Source organism: Phoenix dactylifera, chromosome 5, assembly GCF_051530095.1.
Source record: "Phoenix dactylifera cultivar Ajwa chromosome 5, Ajwa_hap1_PhDact_Kaust_v1.1, whole genome shotgun sequence".
Classification (NCBI taxonomy): Eukaryota; Viridiplantae; Streptophyta; class Magnoliopsida; order Arecales; family Arecaceae; genus Phoenix; species Phoenix dactylifera.
The window spans coordinates 10,374,640-10,393,825 of NC_143194.1; the positions used below are offsets into that span (position 1 = coordinate 10,374,640).

A 19,186-nucleotide genomic window follows, 5' to 3' on the forward strand; every position below is an offset into this window, starting at 1 on the left:
TGGCCTACTCTCTCTCCCTTCCTTCCCTTGTGTTCTCTTTTTCGGCCGATCTCGCCAGATCCGGTAAAAAGTTCCCAAATAGATTCTTAATCTTATAAAACTCTATACATTTATTTTATTAATATCTTGATTGATATGACTAATGTATGTTATTGAGATCTACATTTCTAGTCCGAATGGAGCCGAATAACTAATATTTTTTTTATTATAAGTTCATATTCTTTTTCACATGGTAAAACAAACATATGTTTTTTCTTTATTCATGTTTTTCTCATTCGTTCTGACTTTTTTAATGATCTTGATTAATGATACTTAATTGAGATTAAGTATCATAAAAAGAAAAATAGTTACTAAAGTTATTTATTTTTTTGAAGAAATAAATAAGATATCTAGGCACAGCAGCATTTTGATACCACCAGAGAGGAAAAAAAATCTAAATTGAGTTGTACATAAGTTATTATTTCATATATACTTAATATATTGCAGTAACCTAAAAAAATAATGTTATCATATGGTATTTATGTTGAGTATTTAAATTAGTTTTGAAAAGATTTATTTAGATTATTATAAAATTTAATAATATTACACCTATATACCTTAATGGTTAATATATTATCCATATTTATTAAACACTAAAACTCATAGCAAGATGATATTCAATCTCTATTCTATTGCATACTCAATGTTCTATGCTAGGTGTTTACCCCAAATCCTTGCTCAGATGGATACGGGGGAGATGCATGGCAAAATCGCTACGTGGTGAGAAGAGAACAAATACAACACACCTTCAGAAAGTTGACTACAAGTATCTAGGGGTGGCAATCGGGTCGGATCGAATCATAAACGGGTCGCATCACATGCAGGTCGGGTCAGAAAATCATAAACCTGAACCCGACCTGTTTATTAAGCAGGTCAGAAATTACAACCTGAACCTGACCTGTTTATTAAACAGGTAACCCGACCCGACCCGTTTAACCTGTTTAATAAACAGATAACCTGTTTATCCAACTTGACCCGACTTGTTTAACCTGTTTGTCCAACCTGACCCGTTTAACCTGTTTATACCTATTTAACCTACCAACCCAACCTGTTTAACCTGCCCAACCCGATCTGTTTAGACCTGTTTAGACCCGTTTAACCTGTTTAGACCTGTTTAACCTATTTAACCCGTTTAACATGTTTAGACCTGTTTAACCTGCCAACAGTTAAACGGGTTAAACGGTTTAAACGGGTCAGACATCTAAAATCCGTATCCGACCCATTGAAAGAAGGAATTCGCGCTTATCATAAACGTCCACCTCTTCCTTTTCTCCGTGTTGTGACCCCAAAGCAAAGTACACGAACCACCTGTGTACTGTAATCGAGCGCGTCGAAGTAGTCCAAAGGTGAGTCTGCCAGTCCAGAGTTTGGTCAACCGATCAGCCAAACCTGTCGAACAGCCTTTGCAAAACTGTCCGTTGCCTCCTCCAACATTTCCTGCTTGGAGCGGGCAAAACGATAAGCAGCAGGACATTTACCTCCTGTGCGCAAACAGGTTAAACGGGTAGACCTGTTTACGACCCGAACCTGTTTAGGCCAAATCCAAACCTGTTTATGGCGGGTCGAACACGGGTCGGGTTGGCGGGTCGGGTCATATTTTGCCACTCCTACAAGTATCTCATTAGAGGCTGAATATGCGGAATGGCTAAAAGAAGGTTGATATAGAGTAGGCCGAATGGAGATACGGCAAGAAATTCGACAAATCAAAAGTTGTTTCGGTCTGACAGTTGGTGTAAAATGATCATGTCGAAACATGTGTTTAGTGGAAGATAACCATCAATTGTTACCAGAATTGCCAAGCAGATGTAATTACCACCATCAAGAGTGGGCAAGTACTATGTACTAGTCTAAACATTAGAATTATATTCTATATTGAAGACTCTTCGACAATCAATCCAATCAAATTATCTTTATCTTTATCTTAGTCTTTTTTTCTAGGAGTAGGTGTAACTTAGAATTTCAACCATAGCCTAACACTATATCCTTCTACCGTAACCCAGCACTACATCCCTATCCAATTTCATCTCCTTCGATTAATGGTGTGACAATAAAAAAGTCTTTGAAAGTCAAGATAATTGGACTTACGCTACTCTTTATCCTTTCTTTGATCCACATCTTTCTGAGTAACTAGTCCAATGTCAGTGGCATGCCCGTGCACCCTTGCCCAAGCAAGCTTGGTGGTGCACCCTCCATCCCAACCAAATCGAGTTCCCTAGGAATCTTAAGCTTCCTGGCTTGTCTAAATGGGATGGAAAGGGCAGTAACAAGCTTCCTGGCATACCTGATGGGAGCCTACTGGGTCATTGTTATGCTCTTTTCAATGGGATAATTGCATAGTTGTCATCATGCCATTATCAAAGCAAGCTAAGGAAGTAGCTGCAGAAAAAGCGGTTGCTATTCTAAGGCCACTTTAGAGATATATAGCATTTTTGGATCTAGTAGCGGGACGGTTTGAAAGACTTTTCCATAGTTGAAAGCCAATATGCAAAGCTACATCACATTCTAGCATATCCTATAGTGAAGATAGCCAAGCCATCCTTGTGATGCAAGAATAAGCTTATTAGCTAGAATATAGGCGTACTATGGTATATGAAAAAGTAGAGTTAGAACTTTGGCTCTTCAAAAGATAATAGCCAAAGATGATACCATGGAGATTTCAGAATTTATTTATCGAGGTATCCTGGAAGTCGTGTCAGTGAAGTTGCAGCAAATTGAACCATCAAGAGAAGTTTTGATCAATATCTAGCCGAAATATGAGATTGTCGGTCGTGGTGAGGTATTAGTTTATGATCATTTGTCTAGAAGTGATGGTGCAAAAATAAAATTGTTCTCCCAAGTGCAGGAGAATCGCACAAGTAGTATAACTCGGAAGTCCGAGGTCGATTCCTCAGGGAACGATATATGGATTATTAGCTTAATTTCAGATTAATTGATTCAATAAACTTGTGGATTAAGATGATGGTTTGCAAATAGAAAATAAACCAGTAAATAGAGAGTCGAAGTTTGGATAGATTAAGATGGTGTAGGGATCCAGAATCTCCTTTAATAATATCAAGTTCATGCAATAAATTCTATGATTCTTTTGTTTTCTTTTAAAAATTATAAGCAGATAAAATTTAATTATTGAGTATGTTCTTGATAACATGAATTCTCTTTTTAAGCATTCAACGTGCCTTAGAACGTCAACGATGAATCAAATAATTGAGGAAGACATGTATCAATAAGCATAAATCATAAAAGAATTTTCAACATATAAGAATCATAACATAATCAAAAGATAAATCGTATAAAGCAAAGGATTAGAATTTACATCATGAACTCGGTACACCAAAGGATCCTCCTTCACCCATCACCAAGGATTTTAGCTCATCATCTTTCTCTCTCTTTCTCATTCTTTTTTTTTTAATAACAGAAACAGGGCATCCCCTGTTTCTTTCTACTTTTTTTTTTCTTTCTACTGCAGCAGCCTGGCTCCTCCCTGTTCTTCTTCTTCGATGGCCCCCCCTACTTTCGGATCAGAGGTCTCCTCATATAGATCCCCAGAGCCCGTGGAATCGATGATTCCCCTAATCGCGCGTGGGGAGGAGCGGACGGCAAGGATCGTGCGTTGCGGACGGCTGGGCTGATGCTGGTGCGGACGATGCGCGAACGTTGCGACGCTTCACGGGTTGCTGGTGGTGTTGTTGCTTGATCTGGAAACTGGGATCGGTTGATATGCCTGGGAGCCGAACCGTGGACAGATGGGAGATACGTGAGATGGGCGGAAGATCAAATTACGGATCCGGGAGGTGATCTTGGGCGCTGTGGAGGAAGCGGACGGCACGGTCGGCTGGGTGTTCTGGGATGCAGACGCGGCAGATGGATGGGTAGAAGCTCACGAACGGCTGGAACGTTGGAAAAGGCGGGCGCTGATCTCGGCTGGGAAGTGAAGCGGACAGACGCCATGGATTACGGCTGGGAAGAAGGCTGAGAAGGCTGGGAGGTGATCGCGGCCGGATCACGAGAGAAGATTGCTCATGGGGTGAAGACGGACTTGTAGGGAGAGGAGGACTGGACGCCGTGGATGAAGCGGACGCTGGGACCATGAACACGGGAGAATCACGCTGAGAGCTGGACGCGTGAATGGAGGAGGCGGACGCTGGGAGACGCGAGGCAGATGAAATTTGGGTGAGGGGAAACAGGGGATGCACGCGTGAGAGGAGCTGGAGATTGGGTGCGGGAGATCAGATCACATATCCTGATTCGGGGGAAAGATCATAGTTCTTTGGACTCGTGAATGGTTGAGGTGGGTGAAATCTGGTTGAGGGGATGCGGCTTGCATGCGGAGATGCTTGCGAGATGATGGGCTCAACTAGGCCATGGCGAGATCGGGTGCGCACAGCTTGGGCTATGCATCTTCCTAAACCAAATCTGTATCAAATATGCATTTTATTTCTGATTTACGATAACCTATACGAAACAAAAGTATAATATTAACTCGACGAAATTATCATCATCTGTTAACAATAAGACTAATTTAAGTGATATGTAGATCGCACTTTTGTGCTCTCATCACACCCCCCAACTAGCTTATTGCTAGTCTCTAGCAATTAATGAGCAAATGATAACATGAGAGTACAAAAGATGTTGGTCAATCCTTTGACTTTTTATTAAAGCTAAAGACATAAAACTAAGATATGTACCCTCTTTCGTAGGGCATCACAATTGCACTTAGCGCGTGCAACAAGCCGTTAAACCCCTAGGTTACCCTAGTGGACGAGTGTTGTCTTGTGAGGATTTTCAGGGATGTTACCCACAAACATCATGAATGATATGACATGAGATCCTAAAAATATGAAATAAAGCCTAAGCTAATACACATGTAATTAATTAATATATATTTTCAAGCATGGCAACTTTCAAAGCAAGAAAAATATGAAAGTGTAGTGTGCATAAAATAGTATGACTTTCTTAGAGTACTAATACCTCCACCACAACAGGGCACCGCCCGAGTTTTAGGTGCACTACTCAAGTTCACAAGTATTTTCTACAATTTGTTAGAACCTGATCCATCAAATTTTCAGAATATTACATGTTGTCTATATTCGTCAAGAATGGTTCGTATGTAAAGAAAGAGCTATCAATCCCAACTAAATATCCAAAGTACACAGAGGTCCAATACAATGGAGTCAAACCAGCCATTACCACATGTCACTGGGTTCAGCCCGACCAACCCTATTCATGCTTATTTTTATTTTTGAACACATATGATGATTACAATAGTCCAACCCCCTTAGGCTCTAGCAAGGTCCATGTAGCGAGTTTTCGGCCAATGACTCCTGATCCAGTTGGCTCAAGGCATTAGGTGAAACACCCCTCGGGCTTAATTACTCGAACCAGACTACGCCACGAGGTTAGACTTGTTATCTCCTCTTTTTTTTTTTTTTTTTTTTGAATAGAGAAGGTAAACTGAACCATATTACATGTGCATTTGCTTAGAAAAGAAAGTAATAGAATAAATTAAATGCAAAAGCAATTTTTTTTTTTTGCAAAATATTTTCCTCCCCCCAACTTAAACATTGCATTGTCCTCAATGTAATAGATACAAGAAAACTATATATGAGATACAATAGAGAAAATAATATTGGAGAGAAGAGGAATACCTTGAGCTGTTGATATCTAGAAAATAAGACCTACAAAATAAGAAAAAAATAGAAATAAAAGAAAATTTAATTCTAAATAATATATACATACCTTTGCCATCATGCTTTAGTCATAAGAAGGTTCCTTCAAGAAAAAGGAGTCCTCTTCGTCTGCAAAATTCTCAAGAAAAGGTTTTAACCTGTGTCCATTTACCTTAAAAATTCTACCATCCCGTGGATTCTCAATCTCAACCATCCCATGTGGAAAAACAGTTTTTATAATGTAGGGACCTGTCCATCTTGATCGCAACTTACCAGGAAACAGATGTAAGCGGGAATCATATAAAAGAACTTTTTGCAAAGGTTCAAAAGATTTTTTCAAAATTGATTTATCATGTAAGATCTTCATTCGTTCTTTGCAAATTTTAGCATTGTCATAAGCATCTCTGCGAATCTCATTAAGCTCGTTCAATTACAATTTTCTAGCTGGACCGGCATCATGTAAATCAAAATTTAATTTTCTAATTGTCCAATACGATTTATGTTCTATTTCTACAGGCAGATGACATGCTTTTCCATAGACTAGCCAGTAGGGAGACATGCCAAGAATGGTTTTGTATGCAGTACGATAAGCCCATAATGCATCTGATAGTTTCAAGGACCAATCTTTCTGTGATGGGTTCACCGTTTTTTCTAAAATTCGTTTAATCTCCCGATTGGCTAACTCTACCTGGCCACTAGTTTGCGGGTGATATGGGGTAGCAACTCTATGGGTGACACCATACTTTTTTAATAATGTCTCAAAAGGCTTATTACAAAAGTGTTTTCCACCATCACTAATTATGACCTTAGGCATCCCAAATCGTGAAAAAATATTTTCTTTTAAAAACTTCAGGACGGGTTTGTGATCATTGGTCTTACAAGCGACAGCTTCTACCCATTTGGACACATATTCGACCCCAACTAAAATGTACTCATATCCAAAAGACGGTGGAAATGGGCCCATAAAATCGATGCCCCAACAATCGAAAATTTCGATAATAGTAATGGGTTGAAGAGGCATCATTTGCCTACGAGTTAGACTTCCAATACGTTGACATGGATCACATGTCCTGCAGAACTCGTGGGCATCTTTGAACATAGTAGGCCAATAGAAACCACATTGCAAGACCTTTGCAACAGTTTTCTTAGAGGCAAAGTGTCCACCACAAGCATCAGTATGGCAGAAAGAGAGTACGCTTTGTATATCATGATCTGTTATGCATCGTCTAAAGATTTGATCATTGCAATACTTAAATAAATAGGGTTCGTCATAGTAATAATTCTTTACTTCGCGCAAGAAAATTTTTCTATCTGTCGACCCCCAATGCTCCGGAATCCGGTTCGTAATAAGAAAATTTACAATGTCAGCGTACCATGGCACAATAGAGAGTGCAAACAACTGCTCTTTAGGGAATGAGTCCTTGATGGAAAACTGTGGCACCAAATTATTAAAAACTAATCATGATAAATGGTCAGCAACCACATTCTCTACTCCTTTTTTATCTTTGATAGTGATGTCAAATTCTTGGAGTAGAAGTATCCATCGTATTAAGGATGGTTTAGCCTCTTTCTTATCCAACAAATATTTTAGTGCCGCATGGTCCGTGAAGATAACAATAGGAGCACCAAGGATATAAGAGCGAAATTTATCTAAGGCAAATACTACTGCAAGCAATTCTTTCTCGGTGGTAGTGTAATTCATTTGAGCATCGTTTAAGGTTTTGCTTGCATAGTAAATGACATATGGCTTATTATCCTTGCGTTGTCCTAAGACAGCTCCTATCGCATAGTCGCTAGCGTCACACATGATCTCAAAAGGTAATGACCAATCAGGTGGTCGTACGATGGGTGCAGTGCTAAGCATAGACTTTAACTTTTCGATGCCTTCTGACAGGTTTCAGTCCAATTGAATGGTGTATCAAGGGACAGGAGGTTACATAATGGTCGAGCTATGACACTAAAGTCCTTGATGAACCTCCTATAAAATCCGGCGTGACCCAAAAATGATCGAACATCTCTAACCGTCTTGGGTGCAGGTAGCTTAGCAATTAAATCGATCTTAGCTCTATCTACTTCCATGCCCTTCGATGAAACAATATATCCTAGGACAATTCCCTTTGGTACCATGAAGTGGCATTTCTCCCAATTCAATATCAAATTCTTTTCTATACATCGAGCTAAGACTGCTTGTAAATGTGACAAGCAATCATCAAATGAGTTTCCAAAAATGGAGAAGTCATCCATGAACACTTCCAAAAACTTCTCGTTCATGTCTTCAAAGATGCTGAGCATGCATCTTTGGAATGTTGCAGGTGCATTACACAACCCGAATGGCATTCGTCGGAAAGCAAATGTGCCAAAAGGATAAGTGAAGGTAGTTTTCTCTTGATCTTCTGGTAAAATTTTAATTTGATAATATCCCGAATAGCCATCGAGAAAATAATAGAAATCATGCCCTGCAACTCTCTCCAACACTTGGTCTAGGAAGGGTAGAGGAAAGTGATCCTTTCGTGTGACCAAATTCAGCTTTCGGTAGTCGACACACATGTGCCAACTCGTCAGGACACGAGTTGGAACTAGTTCACCTTGTTCATTTTCTACTACCGTCAAACCCGACTTCTTAGGAACGACATGAGTAGGGCTTACCCACTTGCTGTCGAAAATTGGGTAAATAATACCCACGTCAAGCAACTTGAGGACTTCTGCCTTAACCACGTCTCTCATCGTAGGGTTCAGCCTTCGTTGCATTTGCCTTGTGGTTTTGGCATCGTCCTCCAAATATATCCGGTGCGTACAGATTAAGGGGCTAATCCCCTTCAAATCGGCAATAGTCCACCCTAAAGCTCCTTTATGATTTTTTAGAACACCAAGTAATTTTCTTTCTTGGTCATGATTAAGATCAGACGAGATGATTATAGGGTAAGTGTCCTCGGGTCCAAGAAAGGCATACTTGAGTTCCTTCGGTAAAGGTTTTAACTCGAGCTTAGGCACTTGCTTATGGGATGGTACTATCTTTGCTTCTCGAGGTGGCAACTTCTCAAATTTTCCTACTTTTGGTCTCCACCCAGTGACCATCTTAATATCCAGATTATCCACAATAGGTGTGACTGACAAATCACCATCATTGGTTCCATTAGGACACCAATCAATTAAGCTATCATCAGATGGGTCGTTAATTGCTTTAGCTAACAAATATTCTTCTACAATGGTTTCAATCCAATCAACCTCCTTACTCTCTTCGGGATCATTGGGTTGTTTGCACACATTAAAAATGTTCAGTTCTAACGTCATGTTACTAAAAGAAAGCTTCATGAGTCCATTCCTACAATTAATCAATGCATTAGAAGTTGCAAGGAATGGACGTCCTAAAATGACTAGAATATGAGATTGTGAGTTCGAAGCCGGATGTGTGTCCAATACGATAAAATCGACAGGAAAATAGAACTTGTCTACTTGGACTAATACATCCTCGATAATTTTTCTTGGAATTTTAACTGACCTGTCAGCTAATTGCAAAGTGACGGAGGTTGGCTTCAACTCACCTAAACCAAGTTGCTCATATACAGAATATGGCAACAAATTCATACTCGCCCCTAAATCTAACAATGCTCGCTCTATCCTAAAGTCGCCTATGATGCATGAGATGGTTGGGCAACCTGGATCCTTGAATTTAGGGAGAATGTTGTGCTGCAAAATAGCACTCACATTTTCAGTTAAGAATGCCTTCTTCTTAACATTTAATCGGCGCTTGACAGTACACAAGTCCTTCAAAAATTTGGCATATGAGGGTACTTGTTTAATTGCATCAAGAAGAGGTATGTTGATCTTTACTTGCTTAAAAAGCTCAAGAATTTCAGAATTAGGTTCGAGCTTTTGCAACGGTTTTAACCGTTGTGGAAAAGGTGGAGGAAAAGGACATTCAACTTTCTCGGTAGAAGTTGGGATCTCAACTTCTTCTTTGTTCCTTTCATCGACTTTGGGAGCATCAGAATTAGAAGTGACTCGCGGTCTCAATGGAACGGTCTGATCAATGACTTTTCCATTACGCAAAGTCATGATGCTCTTTGCATGTTCTATATGCGAACTAGAAGAAGCCGTATTATTACTACCGTGCACTTGTGGATTAGGTTGGGGTTGAGCTGGAAGCTTACCCTTCTCTTGGATACTTAGGACGGTAGTCAACATTGACAATTGGTTCCTTATATCTTCAAAATTTCGAGTATTTTGAGCATTGATATTAGCTTGACCTTGTAGAAAAGTTTGTATAGATTGCAAGGTATCCTCGATATTCGGCTTTTGGGAGGGTGGTGATGCAAAAGTAGGATGTGCAGGTGGAGGAGCTGAATGGTGTGACTGTTGAGGATGATCATTTCTCCACCTAAAATTTGGATGATTTTTCCAACCAGGGTTATAGGTATTCGAGTATGGATTGTTATAAGGCTTTTGGTAGGAGTTCATAGCATTTGCTTGATCGTGCAAGACTTCTTTGAATGCCGGTATGGTGGGACAATCTGTAGTAGTATGACCCGACATATCGCAGATACCACAACACTCATTTCTAAGTTCTATAGTCTTGACAGGCTCAATCTTCCTAAGCTCAATTTCTTCTACCTTCCTAGTGAGGGCTGCCATTTTAGCATGAAGATCATCCTCAGTTCTGAGGTTGTAAAGGCCTCCCTGTACAGAGCTAGTAGGCTTAGGTAGAGACTTGGTGTTTCTATCCCCGTTATCCCAAAGTTGGGCAGTCTCAGCAAGGGAATCCAAATACTCCCATGCCTCATCAGGTTGTTTTTCTAAGAATCTACCATTGCACATGGTCTCTACAAACTGTTTCAACTGTGGAGATAAACCTGCATAAAAGAAGCCAATGGTTCTCCAAGTTTCGAATCCGTGATGAGGGCATGAGAGAAGAAGGTCTTTAAATCTTTCGCAATATTCATAAAATGTTTCATTATCTTTTTGTTGGAAATTGCTGATATGTCTTTTCAAAAAGTTGGTCCTTTATGTGGGGAAGAACTTCTTTAAAAATTCTCTCTGCATATCTTGCCAAGTTCTTATTGATCTAGGTCGCAAAGAATTTAGCCATGTTTTGGCCTTATCCTTTAGAGAGAAAGGAAACAATGTCAACTTGAGGACATCCTCGGTGATGTTTGGCACTCTAAATGTAATGCTCAATTCTTCAAAATCCTTTAAATGAAGATACGGACTTTCGGAATCTAACCCATGAAACTTGGGCAGCACTTGGATTACCCCTGGTTTGATGTCAAAATGTCCTACATTATCAGGAAAAATTATGCATGAAGGCTGACTAGTCGTAGCCGGTTGTAGGTATTGTCTTAGAGTCATAACATGGGATTCTCGTTCTCGATTGTGGTGACTCCCCGCATCTTCATTTAAATCAGCCATCTCACAAGGTGTGAGATATTGAGAAGGAATTTCAGGGGTATGTCCTAAGGGATGATCTAAAGTTGTACGACTTAATCGACCGGTATCGTCCCTATTCCACTTTAGCATGCAAAATATTTTCCTCTCTTTTTTTAAAATAATAAATATAAGTACCAACTAAAGATACCCTAAAATGAAAATCTATTTACAATCAAACATGCAACAAAACATTACACCTCAATTTCTAATATTTTTCTTAAATTTCTAGACAGCTCCTAACTGGTTTGAAGAGGGCACCTAAGCCTCCAATCCGGTCTAATGAACCGAGTTGACCAGGTAAGCTCCCAGGTAAGTGGAGGGGTCACGATGCGTTCGCAAAGGTCCCACTTAAAACCTACTTGCCTCGAACAGATGAACTGTCTCCCTTATAGGGACAAAGCTTGCCTAGACATTAACTAAGCCACAGAGCAAAATTGGTACAACTTTCAGTGGTCTTCATCCTATTGAGCTCGAATGTCCTTAGGGGTCAACGTCTAGTTGATTTTAGTTAAGCTTAGGATATTTATGCACTGGGGTGATTTTTGGGCTAAGGACGAGTGATGAAATCCCGACCTTATCTTTTTAAATGGGTTCTGCCCTTAAAATATTTTATGCTGATGCCTTATACTATATGCAATAATCAAGAGATTTTTTTTTTAATGTTTTATGACATGACATTAAATTTCATTGAAAAGGTGATCAAGCAAATTATTTATTTATTTATTTTTTAATTTTATGAGTTGAAGTCTGAAATTTGAAATTTGAAATTTGAAATTTGAAATTTTAGGTTTTTTCTCTCTTTTTTTTTAAATTTTTGAATAATCACCCTTGATCTTTTCTTAAAGTTTTTTTTTCTTAAATTTTCAATTAGCAACAAGGGTTAATGAGATATGATAACAATAAAATTCTGATTCTAAAAAAAAATTAAATGTAGAAAATTTAAAATAGAAAGCAGCAAGGTTTCGTATTAATCTGATGGTCGTAAAAATGTCCGAATGTCAATCCGACCGTTCAGATTATCGAACAATGTGTCTTGCACTAGCTGACCAAATTTGATTCAAATCAGACGGCTAATTTCTATGATATCAGAGTTTGATGCAGACTGTGCAGGAAATTTAAAATAGTAGTAAAGATTTAAATTTTTTTTTTCCAAAAGAAAAATACTAACTACTAAGGTAAAAATTAAATCTAAAATTATACTAATAACTCAGCCGTTCCCCGGCAACGGCGCCAAAAACTTGGTGCAAAAATAAAATTGTTCTCCCAAGTGCAGGAGAATCGCACAAGTAGTATAACTCGGAAGTCCGAGGTCGATTCCTCAGGGAACGATATATGAATTATTAGCTTAATTTCAGATTAATTGATTCAATAAACTTGTGGATTAAGATGATGGTTTGCAAATAGAAAATAAACCAGTAAATAGAGAGTCGAAGTTTGGATAGATTAAGATGGTGTAGGGATCCAGAATCTCCTTTAATAATATCAAGTTCATGCAATAAATTCTATGATTCTTTTGTTTTCTTTTAAAAATTATAAGCAGATAAAATTTAATTATTGAGTATGTTCTTGATAACATGAATTCTCTTTTTAAGCATTCAACGTGCCTTAGAACGTCAACGATGAATCAAATAATTGAGGAAGACATGTATCAATAAGCATAAATCATAAAAGAATTTTCAACATATAAGAATCATAACATAATCAAAAGATAAATTGTATAAAGTAAAGGATTAGAATTTACATCATGAACTCGGTACACCAAAGGATCCTCCTTCACCCATCACCAAGGATTTTAGCTCATCACCTTCCTCTCTCTTTCTCACTCTTTTTTTTTTAATAACAGAACAGGGCATCCCCTGTTTCTTTCTACTTTTTTTTTTCTTTCTACTGCAGCAGCCCGGCTCCTCCCTGTTCTTCTTCTTCGATGGCCCCCCCCTTACTTTCAGATCAGAGGTCTCCTCATATAGATCCCCAGAGCCCGTGGAATCGATGATTCCCCTGATCGCGCGTGGGGAGGAGCGGACGGCAAGGATCGTGCGTTGCGGACGGCTGGGCTGATGCTGGTGCGGACGATGCGCGAACGTTGCGACGCTTCACGGGTTGCTGGTGGTGTTTTTGCTTGATCTGGAAACTGGGATCGGTTGATATGCCTGAGAGCCGAACCATGGACAGATGGGAGATGCGTGAGATGGGCGGAAGATCAAATTACGGATCCGGGAGGTGATCTTGGGCGCTGTGGAGGAAGCGGACGGCACGGTCGGCTAGGTGTTCTGGGATGCAGACGTGGCAGATGGATGGGTAGAAGCTCACGAACGGCTGGAACGGAGGAAGAGGCGGGCGCTGATCTCTGCTGGGAAGTGAAGCGGACAGACACCATGGATTACGGCTGGGAAGAAGGCTGAGAAGGCTGGGAGGTGATCGTGGCCGGATCACGAGAGAAGATTGCTCACGGTGTGAAGACGGACTTGTAGGGAGAGGAGGACTGGACGCCGTGGATGAAGCGGACGCTGGGACCATGAACACGGGAGAATCACGCTGAGAGCTGGACGCGTGAATGGAGGAGGCGGACACTGGGAGACGCGAGGCAGATGAAATTTGGGTGAGCGGAAACAGGGGATGCACGCGTGAGAGGAGCTGGAGATTGGGTGCGGGAGATCAGATCACATATCCTGATTCGGGGGAAAGATCACAGTTCTTTGGACTCGTGAATGGTTGAGGTGGGTGAAATCTGGTTGAGGGGATGCGGCTTGCATGCGGAGATGCTTGCGAGATGATGGGCTCGACTAGGCCATGGCGAGATCGGGTGCGCACAGCTTGGGCTATGCATCTTCCTGAACCAAATCTGTATCAAATATGCATTTTATTTCTGATTTACGATAACCTATACGAAACAAAAGTATAATACTCGACGAAATTATCATCATCTGTTAACAATAAGACTAATTTAAGTGATATGTAGATCGCACTTTTGTGCTCTCATCAAGTGAAATGCAAAAATATAGCGACCTTATAATACTGGTTATGAGCATCACAAGGGATGAGAGGCAACCATATCAAAAGGAGCTTCCGGAAGTTTTCTACATGATGCATATTCCATATGTTGTGGGCAACACGACAACATAAAGACTGATTCAGCTTGGTACCCAACATTACGATGATCAAGGATCCTAGCGTGGATTATGGATAGTATGGATCCAACTATTCTATAATGATCTATTAAAAGATTGAAAAAGTGGCAAATTTAGTCTGAAGGTAGAAATAATAAATAGTATTATATATATATATATATATATATATATATATATATATATATATATATATATATATATATTATCAAGAGTACATTCTACTGAATCTCGACCAAGAGCTCGATACAAAAAAGTAATGAATGCTCTACTCTTATCTAAAGGTTGAGTACATAATTTTATGAAAAGTTACAATGTGAAAAGGATTTAAAAGGTTCTTGAAATATCCTTAATGTGCCCCTATTCGTGTTGCAATTGCACAACTAACTCATTTGCTTCATCCATCTTGGCCATAAGAGTAAGGAATTGAGACATATAGTCTTGAAGTTTGGTCCGTGCTGTAACCAAAGCTTACAGATTTGCTTCATGGGCCCTTTTCTCCTCAGCAAGATTCACCTTCAATCCCACAGCCTCATACGAGCGTTTGTTAGTTGAACCTCGAGGGCAGTCGTTAGTTATTCAGTTAGAGTAATTTTGGTTTCCAGAAGATCACAAGAGCTTTTTGTTGGGATATCTTGGTCTTCCACTATAGCTACATCAATTTCGAATTCTTCATTTTGGGATATAGCCTATACAACTTCTTCAGTTGCCGAAACTATAGTGTGGCACATCTAGAAAATGCTCGAAAGCCAACTTCTTACATCGGTCAGATTTGTTACTTGATTGACAAGTAGATTGGTCTACAACAGAGAATCAATCACACCTCGAAGCTCTACTCTCCTCTCAAAACAAGCTAAGTCTTCAGGGTTTAATTCAATGACACCTCAAATGATCTTCTTTGCTTGCATGATATATATCGACTAAAGGGTTTGATGAGGATTGGGCTATTGGAGATGTGAAAATATGTGCAATTAGCTTGGCTTTCGTCTAGGCTAGCAAATTGAGAATGAAACAATTATTATCTCAACTAACCTATAAAAGGAAAGTCTATCGTTGAATTAAGACCGACTAATAGGAGGACAAAAAAGGTTATCAACCTTTGTCTCTTGGCTAGCGGTGGAAAAGATCATGTGAGAGAATTCTGCTGGGCTGCTATAATGGCTTTCGACCATCACATTCGAACTAGGAGTTGGTTTTGGGTCTGGCCGAGCAACATATAGAGATTCGACCGATGCTGACTGAGTAGGAGGGACAATAGGCTCATGTTGGTCTGGTGGATTGGCAGAGTTATAAGGAGGTTTATTAAGGAATTCTTCATAGTGGAGGTAACAGGAGCTATTAAGTCAACATTCCTAAATTTAACTGAGGTATAATTAGGTTGACATCTGTCTAACGAAGCATATAATTATCTAGCAGAGACTGGCTAGTTAACATGTCGACCTGACCACCATCTCTTAGCCACATATTTGGCCTCAAATTCAGCTCTCAACTCTTTCCTAACCTTTCTCATTCATTCTCCATTGATATGTTTCAAAGGCTTGACAAACTTAATCTTATAAAACTTTTTGTACTTTTGATCTCTTCTACAAAATCTTGAAGTATATATATTTATCCTTGGGGAAGACTGAAGCTGCTACACTTGCATGCTGGAAGACAGTAGAATCATTAGAGGGGTTAGTGATGGAGGTGGATAGTTCACCTTCAGACTCGAATTCACATATCCGAGCCAAGATGGAAATTGCCGACTTGGGCTGAACCTATGATATGTAATTGTCCCACAAGTACATTAAAATTCCTAAGTCATGGCAGGCATGGGTGTAAAAGGAACAAAAGTATAATTGGAGCAGGATTGGTGATGAAAGTAATTGGCTAGATCTACAACTTGAGGTCGATAATCAAAAGCCGATCATAATAGAATTTGTTCGAACAAAAGAAAAGCAAACAAAGGGTTGTTTGAGCAAGGCTAAGTTGGCAGGCAAAGAAGTTTGGGCAGCATTACTCAACCCACATTTATTGTTGCTAGAGTGCTTGATGATGGAGCCTACATAGAGGTCACGAGGCATTAGAAAGTTCCTCCACTGGGCATGAATAGCTTCAGTCTTGTTGACTCTAAAGGTTTGATTTAATTTGATGATGCAAAATATTTGAGTAAAAAGTTTACTAATTAGTTGCCTTGAGTATACTTAAATATTTATAGAAAGCCAAGAAGAAAACTTTTGGTAAACCTCAAAGGAAGATTAATTATCCAAAACTCTACACAAAAAAACTCGACTCCAAAAAGATCTTGAAGCAACTCTTGAATGCTCACATGCACATATAGAAAATTCCGATTTGGGCTATGTCAAGACTCGAGCCTTAGAATATAATGAGTCAACCCTAGCACATTGATACAGACTGATATGCCTTCATGAGTCGACTCCCACAAATCATAAGTCGACTCTAGAATAGTCTCAAAAGATAGACAGAAAGCTGTAAAATTCATAATTGCGATTAATCGACCCATTAAAAATACGAGCTGACTCGAGTCAAACAAGAGTCAACCTTAGAAGCAAACGAGTCAACCCCAAATGGCTATAGAAAAAAGATAGAAAGCCGTAAAATTCAGTCTGTTGAAGAGTCAATCCTTGAAGATAATGAGTCGACCCCTATCAATGGACTAGTCAACCCCTAAACCAAAAGAGTCGACTGCACAATAGTCATAGGCGAAAGATAAAGAGTAGCAAAAATAATAGCTAGTTTGAGTCGACCCCTGAAGATCATGAGTCAACCCCGGAGATCATGAGTCGACCCCTAAAAACGTCGAGTAGACTCCTCTACGCCAGTAACGGCTAGTTTTTTTGTAAATCAGAACGGCTATTTTATCTCACCACGGCTTTTCGACCTGTCGAACAACTAGGAGAGTCTTCCAACCACTCCTAAGTAGTATAAAAGAATGAGAATACCAAAAAAATAAGAGATGGAAAATAGAATAAATTGAATAGCCAAAAAAAGAAGAGAGCCTCAAAAAGAAAAATATTCAAATGTATTCATTAAGAGCTAAAAGATTATATCCTCTACAATTGGGAGAGTTAGTGAGTATATTTAAGTTCAATCAAGGCCAACCAACAGATTCAAAGTTCCATTTATTTTTTGTATTGGTCTTTAAGGGGCTGTATTTTATGGTATTACATATTATTCTCTAGACTCTATTTTGACAAGTTTTAGGGATGAAAACTTGGCAAAAGGTCCATTCAAATCTTGAATTGGATTGTACTAAGCATGGGGATAGGTTTGGTAGTATCTTTGGTTGATTGCTAGTGAAAATTAATTGAGTTGATTGTGAGCTGCTAAAACAATCGGACTATAATCTTAAAAACATTATAGTAAAAATTTTCAAGAAAGGTATCTTGGGGAGTGGATGTAGGTGCAGGGTTGGCACCAAATCTCTATAAATTTTGCTGTTTTTGTGGTGAATGTATTATTTGCATCGATTTTTTGCATATCTATTTTTTTTTATTTACGTATTGCAACTCATATACACACATCGAGTTTTATTGCACTGCATTTTACTTAAAGTTTTTGAAAAGCCTAATTCACCCCTCTCTTGGGCTACATAGTTGGGCAATAAGTCTTTTCTAGGTCATGTCAAACCAAGGAAGAAAGAGCCAAGAGAGCTTTAGGGCATGAAGGAATAGATAAAGAGAGAAGGTGTTGCGATGAGTTGAACTAGAGTTGGGCAACGGGCCGTGCCGGGCCGGCCCGGCCCAGGCCCCCCGGGCCAAAACTCTAAACGGGCCGTGCCTGGCACGGCCCGCTTATGAAGCGGGCCGTGCCTGGCACGGCCCGTGAGGCACGGAAGGCAAGCCCGGCCCGGCCCCTGGCCCCTCTATTGGTGGGCCGGGCCGGGCACGGCACGGCACGGGCCGTGCCAGGCACGGCCCGTAACGGGCGGTAACGGGCCGTGCCAGGCACGGCCCGCAACGTCTCTAAACGGGCCGTGCCTGGCACGGCCCGCAACGTCTCCAGACGGGCCGTGCCTGGCACGGCCCGCAACGTCTCCAGACGGGCCGTGCCTGGCACGGCCCGCAACGTCTCCAGACGGGCCGTGCCTGGCACGGCCCGTCTGGAGAGGGGGGAAGAAAATAGCCGTTTCCAACGGCTATTTTCGGGAAAAAGACGGTTTTGCCCCTCCCAACAGTCCTATAACGGCTGAATTGAGGGGTATTTTGGGAAAAAATTTTTTTGGGCTTCTATAAATAGCCCATTCCTCCCTCATTCTCACCACACCAAACCTCTCATTCTCTCCTTCTCTACTGCTATTATTTCTCTCTTCTAAAGTGCTCTTCTAGCAATTTAATTTTTAGTTTGTTCAAGTGCTACACAAGAGGAGGTTCCTGTTGAGAAGAGAAGGTCGCTTCTGTTGAGAGCACAAGAGGAAGCTCGGAATCTCGGCGCTGCCTCTGCCCTCCGACCCTCTACTCAATTCCTCCTTGCGGTTAGTTTTTATTTTTTGAATTAATCATAGATATGTCATCTTTTGAGGAAAGTCAGTTTGGCATTCCTGTTTCTGAGGGGGAAGAAACTAATCCCCAACCCCCTGTTCCTAGTTCCTCTAGAACTGGTGAACCGAGTGAAGGTCAAACCTCTTCTCGTAAGAGGACTAGTACTGTATGGAATGAATTTGATAGAGTTATGGTTGAGGGAGTCTGGAAAGCTAAATGTAAAAAATGTGCCAAACTTTATAGTTGTAGTAGTAGTGGGGGAACAGGGCATTTAAAAAGACATCAAGAGAGTCATAGGATGCATGATTCTCATGCTCAAACTCAAAGTAGCCTTAATATACAAGGGGGATTACTTGTAGGTAATTTTGCATATAATCATGAAAATCAAAGAAAAGCACTTGTAAAATGGATAGTTAAGGATGAATTACCTTTTAGTTTATGTGAATCTTTTAAT

At 40.1% G+C, this 19,186-nt stretch overlaps 1 non-coding gene across 1 annotated transcript; it reads left to right on the forward strand.

The window, feature by feature from the left end:
* Window positions 1–10,587: 10,587 nt before the first annotated feature.
* LOC120111805 (small nucleolar RNA R71) lies at window positions 10,588–10,696 on the forward strand. The gene has a single exon (XR_005513201.3). It is a non-coding gene; the product is annotated as a small nucleolar RNA R71 (small nucleolar RNA).
* The last annotated feature ends 8,490 nt before the right edge of the window (window positions 10,697–19,186 follow it).